Source organism: Saccostrea echinata, unplaced genomic scaffold, assembly GCF_033153115.1.
Source record: "Saccostrea echinata isolate AGI-Se365-2 ecotype Australia unplaced genomic scaffold, CSIRO_AGI_Sech_v1 ptg000025l, whole genome shotgun sequence".
Classification (NCBI taxonomy): Eukaryota; Metazoa; Mollusca; class Bivalvia; order Ostreida; family Ostreidae; genus Saccostrea; species Saccostrea echinata.
The window spans coordinates 6745808-6757568 of NW_026889774.1; the positions used below are offsets into that span (position 1 = coordinate 6745808).

General features: G+C 36.2%; 1 pseudogene; it reads left to right on the forward strand.

The window, feature by feature from the left end:
* The first annotated feature begins 441 nt into the window (after positions 1-441).
* Positions 442-9804, forward strand: LOC133192326 (uncharacterized; annotated as a pseudogene).
* The last annotated feature ends 1957 nt before the right edge of the window (positions 9805-11761 follow it).

The following is an 11761-nucleotide window of genomic DNA, read 5'->3' on the forward strand; positions in this document are numbered from 1 at the left end:
CCCTAGCAGCAACCATTGAATAGATATGACAAAGGTTAAAGTTTTTTCAAAAGTAAGTCAAACATCAAGGTCAAAATTAATGTTGCCTAAGGAAAGGCCTTCTCACAAGAAATATACAAGTGAAATATGAAAGCCGCAGCACCAATCGTTCAAAAGTTATGACCAAGGGTAAAATTTTTCAAAAGTAGGTCAAACTCCAAGGACAAGGTCAATGGATTACAATTGTTGGTATCCAAAGGAAGGTCTTGTCACAAGGAAAACCATTTTAAATATGAAAGCCCTAGCACCAACTTTTCAATAGTTGTGTCCAAGATTAAAATTTTCCAAATGAGGGTCAAAGTCCAAAGTCAAGGTCAAAGTTGTTGGTATCCAAAGGAAGGTCTTGTCACAAGGATTACATATGTGAAGTATGAAAGTCCTAGCACTAACAGTTCATTGGTTATGGCTAAGGTTAGAGTAGTTAAAAGTAGGTCAGACTCCAAGGTCAAGGTCAAAGTTGTTGGTATCCAATGAAAGGTCTTGTCACAAGGATTACATATGTGAAGTATGAAAGCCTTAGCACCAAAGTTATGGCCAATGTTAAAGTTTTTCAAAAGTAGGTCAAACTCCAAGGTCAAGGTCAAAGGGTCAAAGTTGTTGGTATCCAAAGGAAGGTATTGTCACAAGGATTACACAAGTGAAGTATGAAAGCCCTAGTACTAATTGTTCAAAAGTTATGGCCAAGGTTAAAGTTGGGTAAAATTTTGCAAAACTGGGTCAAACTCCAAGGTCAAATATGGTGGTACCCGAATAAAGGTCTTGTCACAAGGAATACACATGTGAAATATGAAAGCCATACCTTCAACCAATCAAAAGTTATGGGCAATGTTAAGGTTTTTGCGGACAAACGGTCAGACAGAGAGACAGACGGACGGACGGACAGGGCAAAAACTATATACCCCCGAATCTTCGATACGTGGGCATAAAAATATATGCATATTTTTTCATTTAATATTAAGATAAGACTCTACTTTATGCAAACAAAAACAAAAGAGATGCGATTTTCAAGTACACTTCCCATAAATAGCAGAAAATTAAAATCCCTACCTATTATCCTTTTCTCTGGGAAAAAGCCCCTGGATTGTTATCTACCTCAAAGGAAAAAAAATACTTCTGTATCTCAATCTCTAAATTGCTAATTATTACATTAGATCTGATTTCATATATTGATTTCATTAGCCATTGAAAATCAGTTGATATTCAAATCATAGGTGTTTCAAATAAGGAACGTGCGTGCACGCGCGTCTGTGCGTAAGGGGGGGGGGGGGGAGTAATTCGTTAATCTGTGTATCAGTTTGCTTTTTGATAGGTATATGCAGGGAGGTTTTTTTTTTGACAATTAAGATTTCAAACTGATTTACAAATCTCGTACATAGTAGACCAACAAAAACCAATAATAAAATGGATGGTTTCTGCTTGTGCATAAAAATACAATGATCAACATACGAAAATAACCCCATCCCATTCCGCCTCTCCCCGCCAGACACACACACATATACTTCTTATTTGCTAACCAATGCACACAATCACGTGTACATGCACATCAAGAGCTTTTCAAGGATCCATGGTCGATCTTTGGTTATTAAGAATGTCAGTGATTGGATATATAATTCAGACTGCTTTATAAATAAACATGTCATCAATCAAAGTTAACTAAATGTTTTATAAGTATGCAATAAAAATATTAGAAATAGAGTTAGAAAAAAAGATACATTTAGATTTAGTAATGTCCGTAAAAGCTATAACGTTTGTGTGTCTGTCTATTTAGCAAAGCGAGTTCCCAAATTGTTATATGTTTAAATCCATTTTGTGATGTTTTGTGTTGAACACAATACAAAAAAATATTATATTATGTTTTACTGTATTTTGTTTTATTACATTTTGCGTTGTCCTCGACGCAAAAAATAAAAACGCAAAATATAACAAGCAAAAAGAACATTATTACATTTTGCATTAATCCCAACACAAAATGTAACAACGCAAAAAGGTGTAATTACAATTTGCGTTACTATATTCTGCGCTGATTGCGACGCAAAATGTAATAACACAAAATGTTATAATCTCAGTTTATTATATTTTGCGTTGTTATTACATTTCGCGTTGTAACAATGACTATCAATTACAAGTTTTACTTTATTTAATAAAATGAACACCAATGAGCAAATTCAGCATTTTACTGTTAATGGCATGTTAGAATATGAATTTAAAAAGCTAATTCAGGGATAATTTTAATGTGAAACAGACACTGTGTTAAATTGACAGATTGTCCCAAAAGTCCGGACTGTGTCAACACGACAAAAAAACCATTATTCAATGTCATATATACATATATTTATATTATCAAATATCTCTGGTTGTATTCTCAATCATGAAGAATTATCTTCAAGGTCATGACCTCATGAAGCTTCTTGGTTGACTTTGACGTCACACTTTGACATCACAATGCAAATGCATCACAATGTAAAATAATATATCACAATCCAATCTGTGACGTCATAATGTAACACATCGATATCACAGTATTATCATCATACATGCAGCATGAACATGTGACCACTGTATAATAATTTAATAACTAAATAATAACATGCCTCCAATTGATAAACGTAAGTCAGCAAGAAAAAAGAAGAGTCACACCAATATCTTTAGAAAAGGACACCAATCTTGAAATAAGGATAAGAGGTGCTCAAGCAGAGATGATCGCGACACCTCAGTCAACAGCACTGTACGTCGTCCGGATAAGGCCGTCTATGAAGCTGCCTCAAGGAAGTACGATGGGTCACCTAACACCGTTCCGTGCAAGTTACGACCAAAAATAAAACAGACAGCAGATAATGAAACATGTGAAAAATCTACTGAAAATATAATTGTGAACTTTGCGAAATTGCAAGACTATATAACACTGTGCATGAGTCACAACTGTAAAAGACCGGGTGGTGTCAACAGAGAAAAGGAATGTGTGTATCTCTACAAACCAGTTGTAGCAAATGTTTGTTTGATACGAAGCCTGTAAGTTGTACATGGAGTGTAAAAGAAAAAACAATAGAGGTCCATCAGCAGGATGTCTGAATGAAGGACTGTCAGTGGCAACACTAAATTAAAAAATGGGAAGCTCAGACGTACAAATGCTAATGGCATTTCTTGATATTAGAAGTTCATGTTTAAAAAATATTAACACTAAAATCACTAAACAATGTGAAAAAATGGTTGTAATTAATGAGAACGCAATGATTTCAAATCAGAAATTGCCATGGAAGTGGCAACCTGCCTTGGTAAAGGAAAGCTTGTGGACGTAGAAACAGACACATGCTACAACTACCGCAACCAAGCTGGCTATGAAGCAGCTACGTAATCATTCAGTCCAATTATTGAAAAGATCACAGGACATAATCTTCCCATTGCAATGGCAACAGCAAATAAATTATGTTCAAAAATTAACAGCTGTAACCATGAAGTATGTTCTCCAACTTATAATACTGAGGACTCCATTTCTTCAAGTGAAGCCAAACTTGCTGACAAAACTTACAGAAAATTCACGATTTACTCACAATAAATTCTGTGATAAGTGATGCAGGTGCACAAATAGGCAAAGTTGTTAAAGAATTTGGGAAAAAATGGCACCACTATCATGTACTTTCAATGTTTTGTACATAGATTACGTACAATTCAGAGAAAAGTTAAAAGGAAATGTTTTTCGAAACTTCCGGCAAGTTATCAACAAGACATTTTTCGACAAAAATTGGCAACATGTATTCGTTCTCGGGGGAGACTCGAGCTTGTACGCATTAAAAAAAAATACACGCCAGACACTTTTGCACCCAAGGCACTAATGGCGGTTAAAACATTGTTGACTGTTTCAGCGGGAAAAGATCTTCAGCATGCCATGCTCACTTGGAGTCATTCAATATGCAGTTTCTGCCATACGGAAACTACTTGGACCTCGCCGCTGAAGACCGTCGAAAGCTAGAATCAGTATTAAGCAAATCCCTGTCTTTGGAGATTTTAAATAAAATGTCACTTCTACATACAACCAATCAATGCGAAAGCTTGCATCACAGGGTTTTCACATATGCACCAAAATCTTTGCTCTATAAAAGAAATTTTCATGGTCTATGCCATTCAGCCTGTCATTCATCTACATGTACATTTGGAACAGGGAAATCATCAGTACTCTTGGCATTTAGCCCTCTTGGATTAAATTTTTCAAAACGTGCTCCTTTCTTTCGTTTTATCACTCGAAAGGATATACTGGCTTTGTATCATTCACAGAAAAAGAAAGCAGTGAAATATAAAATACAACGATATCTTGCAAAATGTAGAAAAAGTAATCGAAAAATTAAACAAGGGTCTTTGTATTCAAATGCATGCAATGAACTGAGTGAAATTCACAATTATGGAATAAATGTCAACAAACAGTAAACTGAAAACATTCCCCGTGTTTTTCTTACCTATCTAAATATACAATTTTTAAAACCATCATGTACAAAACATGTCTTCGCATGCTTGCAACGAATACGGTGCACGATATCGCCTGGTTCGAGAGATAAATGTTTTATATGAATACACTTTTTCTCATGACACAAGTTTGAGACATGATGCTGTTTATTTGAAAAGTGGCAGTTGTTTTCCAAAAATAAATGAGTCTGTGAACAGTAAAAATTTGTCTTTTATGTCGGAAATGTGGCCTTAGAATGGCATAACCATCTGTCATTCCATACCAGATGTTACAACCATTTACGACATTATATCTGTAGACTTTTGAAGTCAGAAACTGTCGCTCCTCTGGTGTAAAGGGAGTTTCATATGCTTTACACATGCTAAGTACATTGAAGGATTTAAAAAGAGATATAAAGAATCCAGCAGTCTGAAACAATAATATAATAATTATTAAAATTGTGTTTTCCTGTATCTGCAGCTGAGGGTTTGAATTTTAAAGTGTAGCGGGCGAGGTATCTAACATGTAACCTGAAGATATGAAATGTGTTTCTAATGCATTAAACCAGATAAAATGTCAATATGTCAACATGAACCTATACTCAATTGTTTAGTACATTAAATAAAACTAAAATAGCAATTTTCTGTGACCTAAAGGGAAATAAATGAAGAAAAATGTCATATTATGACAATCATTAAGGGTGCAAAACACAGTGTAATGTATGACGTTATTACGATGTTTCCATATGAGGGACATGCAAAACTGACCCCTATAAAAAATAATATGAAGGCTTGTTACATAGACATCTATATATCAATGGAAAGATAAAATGATTAATTTTATAAATATCAAAGTATAATCCATTCATCACTTACTAAAAACATGTATTTAACACACAAAACACGAGGGAAATGGGAAATTTATGTGTCTAATCGCAGTACTCATAGGCATTTTTACCTCCCTTTATCAACAAACAGGATTTTGTGACCCTTTTTTAAAGTGAATGTTTTACGACTTGGATTGTTTAATTCAAATATGTATAAAAATTGAATTGTCATAAATAGTTTTGAAGTGAAAAGTTCTGACTGAACTTTTCTTTTAAACAAGAAGCCCATGGGCCACATCGCTCACCTGAGGTGGCTAGGAAAAAGCAAAAATCAGTTCAGTATTGAAAAATGTACATGGGGGACTTGAATTTTAAAATACCTGAGGATGCTTCCATATCAATATAACAAATGACTTTGCTGTTTTTGAGCAGAAAATTTTTTCCTGTATATTCCTTTATAAAAATTTGATCCCCCATTCTGGCCCCTCCCTAATTCCAGGGGTCACCATTTGAACAAACTTGAATCTACACTACCTGAGGATGCTTCCATATCATTTAGACTAAACATGGCTTTTCTGTTCTTGAGAAGATTTTTTCCTATATATTCCTGTGCAAAACTTTGATCCCAATTGTGGTCCCATGGGGGGCATTGGGGGTCATGATTCGAACAAACTTGAATCTACACTACCTGAGGATTATTCCTTATCAATATGACTAATAATGGATTTGTTGTTCTTGAGAAGATTTTTAAAGTTATTTTCCTATATATTCCTATGTAAAGTTTTGATCCCCCATTATGACCCCAACCTACCCCCGGCTGTCATGGTTTGAGGAAAGAGCTAGGTTCACTTTATGCATAAAATGACCCTGTAGATATACCAATTTATTGACTAACACCTTGTGTTCCATTTTAAACATCAAGATAAAGTAGAGACTTAGTTCTTTCATTTCCTATTAAAATTTTTCTCCTTAAAGTCCAGATCTTGGAAAACAAGCTTTATGAAATTGCAATGTTCTTGAATTTTAAGGAAAACGGGTATATTTAAGTACTTTCAGAGAAGAAAAATAATATGAGCGCACCCTCTGATCTAAAAAATAAAACATGTTTTGTAATCCACAGAAACGATGTTTTAGATCAGAGATTAAATATCGAAAAATAGCTTTAAAAATTGGCTGTTTTTGTAGAATTGTTCAGGATATGAGGAAAATGACGCATTTCATGACGTCATAATACATTGGCTAGCCAGAAAATTACGTCATTTTTTGTAGATTCGCAATCGCCAAATGTCTAAATGAAATTTGATGCATTGTCAACTAAAACTAAGCAGTTTCAGTTTTCCAGAAACTCATAGGGCCAAAGAAGGCCCTAAGTGAAGCTTGTTCTTTGAATCTACACCACGTAATGAAGGTTTCACACAAGTTTCAACTTTTCTGGGATAATGGTTCTTGAGAAGAAGATTTTTGAAAGATGACACCAAATTTTCACCAATTCTTATCTCCCCTTGAAAGAGGGTGTGGCCCTTTATTTGAACAAACTTGAATCCCCTTCACCCAAGGATGCTTTGAGGCAAGTTTGGTCAAAATTGACCCAGTGGTTCTTGAGAAGAAGTCGAAGATGTGAAAAGTTTACAAACGGAAAGACAGACGGGCAGGTAGACAGACAGACGGACGCCAGACAAAATGTGATAAAAAAAGCTTACTTGGGCTTTCAGCTCAGGTGAGCTAAAAAGCTGATGAGTGACATACCTTAATTTCAAACATTTATTGTGGGCTCTAGTGCACTCCATCCTTGGAAAGCTGTTGTTAATGGAAATGTTTTGGGACTTTTAAAAATGGTGTCTCTTAATTTGTGAAAAGGAGTTAATGTGGTGTTGTATTTTATTTTGATCAATTTGAGTTGAGTGATATAATTCTTTTGTATTCTTGTGCTATTTAATCATGCCCATTGTTTCAAGTCCATTTATTCATTTGACCATTTCTTCTTCAGATCTCAGTTGAGTTCAAGATGGGAGGAAGCTTCCGAGAGCTATTATAGACAAAAAACAATGGAAGTAATAAGGGAAATTGCGGAACTTATTATCCCACTCCAGTCCAATATTTTGCTTAAAGAAACAACTCAGAAACATTCTGCACCTGACAATGATGATGACTTCTTCAGCTCCATGGTTGCAACATATCAGGAAGCTTCCTCTCCATTTCTGAAGCGGCAGATTTTATCCCTGTTAGTAAACCAGTACTGCAAAGAAACACTTTTCAGTGCTATAACCAGTTTGACAAAACATAAGATAGACTCTGCTAGGAAGTATGCCATGGTAAACAGACTTGATTAGCTTTCTACAACTTCATCAGTTACATCAAAGCTACCCACAGGCAAAGTGCAGAATTTCATCAGCTTCATCTCCCAGACTCAATTTATCCAAGATGTGGCTTTTGGAGAGAGGGTCATAAATCTTTCAACAGGCCAGAAAGTACACATTCCTGATGTTATACGTACTGTGATTGGTAGTAGAATCATAGCTACATATCTTGCATATTGCACAGAAGTAAAATTTCCAGCACTAAAAAGATCAAGCCTGTACTACATTCTAAGGCAGTGCTCAACCAGCCAGAAAAAAAGCTTGTGTGGGTTAGACAGTACAACAACGGATGGCATGACATCGCTTGACAGACTAATACTGTTATCAGAAAACATGATGGCATGCAGTGAAAATACGAGAGAAAATGTGTTCAAGGTATAAATTATGTACTTTTTAAATGTACTTCACAGTGAGATCTTTGTACTACGGTTGACATGATTTTCCTCCATGCATACTCATCTCTTTGTGATAAACAATTATTTTTTGAATCATGTGCCATGGTGGTGCACTATACTAGAATACAAAACTTAAAATATTGCATGTAAATTAACATTGTTTTATTAAAACATGCATTATTTAATATCATTTCAATATTTTTCATTGGATATTGAGTCCAGATTACACGCAGCGAAGCGATACCTCTCTTATGATTATCAGTAGCATGTTCGAGAGTCTTCACAAGTTCCTGATCACTGTATACAATACTCTCTGAGTCATGGAACTGTTGCCACTCTATCAAAGACTTGCTGTCCTTTACATTAAGAAAGCTATTAATTCTGTCCAAATATTTCATCAGTGATTGATGATCTTGAGCAAATCATTCTGGATGGACTGTATCCCACTAATGAAGTCCGTGCAGAATTCGTACGTGACTTTCAACTGTGTAAAGAAAAGATTTTCTAGTGGAAGCAGCATATTTTGAGAACAGTAAATCAGGAAACTGCAAAAACAGCAATATTGGAAAAACTTGAAGAAAATGAAGCCCTTATAGTCATGGATTGGGCGATGAAATTTCTTCCATGGATTGACAGAGAAAAGCAAACTGATTTTTATGGGAAAAAAGGCATCAACAGGCATGTCAGTGTTGTGCTATCACACAATGAAAAAAAACTCAAATAAGTACTGATTGCTATGTGCATCTATTCAATAGAATACATGTACCCCAGGGTTGGTTTGTAGTTGCTTCAATACTGAAGAACCTTCTTCAATGCATCAAAACTCAGAGCAGCAAGATAGCAAGAGTTTATCTCAGAAGTGATAATGCTGCTGTTATCACTGTAGTCCCTTGATTGCTTCCATATATGGAATATCTGAAAGAACAGGAATACACATATGTCGATATGATTTTAGCGAAGTGCAAAGTGGGAAAGACATTTGCGATAGACGAACAGCTCCTATGAAATTTCATGCTAAACGATATGGCAATGAAGGACATGATATAACCACTGCTGAAGAATTAAAAATAGCTCTCGAGAGTTGTGGTGGTATTCAATACACACGTGTATACGGCTGAAATCAATTTTGATTGCCAGAATATGAAAAAAATGTGCTATTCCTAATATCAACATTTTAACAACTTCAAATTGAGGATACTGGGATAAGAATGTGGCTTGGGTACAGTATTGGAGAGGGAAAGTTTGTTCCCTATAATATTATACATCAAACTGCCAACTCACAAGGAAACATAACTCTTAGAGTAAGTTAAAATCATGATGATATGTATGTATTACATAAAAAAATAGTGTCATAAATCCCATTTGTTTTCTATAGGTCTCAAAACATAGTACAAATGTAATGATTACGGAATTTTAAGGTACGACCATGCGGATTTCTCAATTAGTCACTGTTGACATCACGTGACATTAGTAGGGTATATATACCGAGACTTCGCAGTCGTCTGTTGTTATTGTGAAGACCAAGCCGAGCAGCGAAGACGAGTGTAAGTGTAGTAGGTACGGTTATTAATTCCTCGCCTGTGTTACAGTTTGAGAGTGAATTTGGAAGGCCATTTGAGGTTTGACAAACCAGATATAAGGCCTGCCACGAAGAGGTTGTCCTTCAGTAAAGAGGCTAGCCATAAAGTTAGCTCGACTGCATTGGCTGACCAGTCTGTCCAGGCTGCTATACTCATTGTCCGTCCTGAATAAGGCATCCTACAGTGAGTGTAGTGGTTGAAGGGCTATCACATATACTGTCCGTCCTGAATAAGGCATCCTACAGTATATGCGGTAGTCCGAGGGCGACTGGGCTCTTATTTTAGAGTTAGGTTAGGACTACCAGTTAATTAATTGTCGCTTGCCTCTGATTATTATGGTGATTTACTAGTTAATTTCATTTTACCTAGATAAGGTTAGGACATATTTGTATATTTCGGGCAGTCCACTTAAATCATACCAATCAGTTTTTAATCAGTTATTGTTGAACACCCCAAACCCTGGAATTGACCAGGTACGACCCCTGTGTTTAATGTAAATACGTTACAAAAATTTTGTGGCAGCGGTGGGATTTGGGGTTGCATTTAATCATTAAAGTTTATATATGTTATCTTTTTGTCTTTGTTGATTTTTGACGAGTAATTTATTTTTGAAATTATTGATATGTCTGAAAGTGACATGAACGCTGAGATGACTGCCTTAGAGCAGGAGTTAAGTAGGCTTCAGGCTAGTATTAATAAAAGTCAAGCAAGGACAGCCGCCAGAGATTCAGGACTGCCTGAAAGTAGGCGGACTACCATTGATGACCAAGATTACACGAGTGAGGGCGCAAGACCAAAAACTGTTAGGACGAGCACCCTACCAAATATGTATACTAGGCCTGACAATCGTAGCGATTTAAGAAGAACTGATAATGGTGAGCCAGATAGGATTTCTATCACGAGCACACCATACCCTGCTAGTACATCCAGGTACGATTTCCCTTTGTTGAATGAGACAAACATTACAACACGCCGTCCTGAGAATATAACACAGGCAGACAAACGGAAAAACGCAATGGTGAAACCAGATAAATTTGATGGAAGTTCGTCATGGGCTGATTTTAAGTCTCACTTTGATGTCTGTGCGGAACTGAACAGATGGACTCTGACTGAGAGGGGGATGTACTTAGCCGTTGCTTTGAGAGGTCAAGCACAGAGTGTGCTTGGAAATCTACCAGCGGTAGACAGATGCAACTACAGACTCTTAAGTAAAGCACTTGAAGAGAGATTTTTGCCGTCCAACCAGACAGAATTATATAGGGCTCAGTTGAGGGAAAGAAGGCAAAAGGCTACAGAGTCATTACCAGAACTTGGACAGGACATGCGTCGACTGGCAAACTTGGCCTACCCAACCGCCCCTGTGGAAGTGAGAGAAACTCTGGCAAAAGAGCAGTTCATTGATGCCCTGCGGGAAAGTGACATGCGACTGCGCATTAAACAAGCCCGACCAATGGACCTGAATGACGCAATCAGGCATGCTGTTGAATTAGAAGCATTCAATTCAGCTGAACGACGTTTAACAGAGAGCAAAGAGTATTTGAGGGAGGTGAAGCCGGAGGAAAAGGCAGACCAAGGAGATACTATTACTTCCCTACTGAAAGCAGTCCAGGATATCCAAAAGGAAATGCAATCTATGAAGATAAGAATGGAGAAACAAAGCTCTACAAAACCTTCCTCTGCTGGTGTGACCTGTCATTACTGTAAAAAGAAAGGTCATATGAAGAAGAACTGTTTCAAGTATAAAAATGCGATACAAGGCACGGCAAGTACCAACACTAGACAAAGGCCAGTACCTGTAAGAAATGAACATCAGAATGTTAAGCAAAAGGATAGCACAGCCAATAGGGGTGGGACGATACACAGATCTTGCGATACGATACGTATCTCGATACATATAGCACGATACGATACGTATCTCGATATTATGATAAATTATAAAACTATTTAAAAAACTTAGTATTTGTTTTTATTTTTTGTCTTGACAATAAATCAACAAATCATTCTATATCAAATCATATCTGATATTTGAAATTAATACTTGAAGTTCATCAATTTCATTGACTAAATATTTACAAAAACAAAATTATTTGTACTTATTGCCAAATGTCCATAAACAACTTGTTTATAAA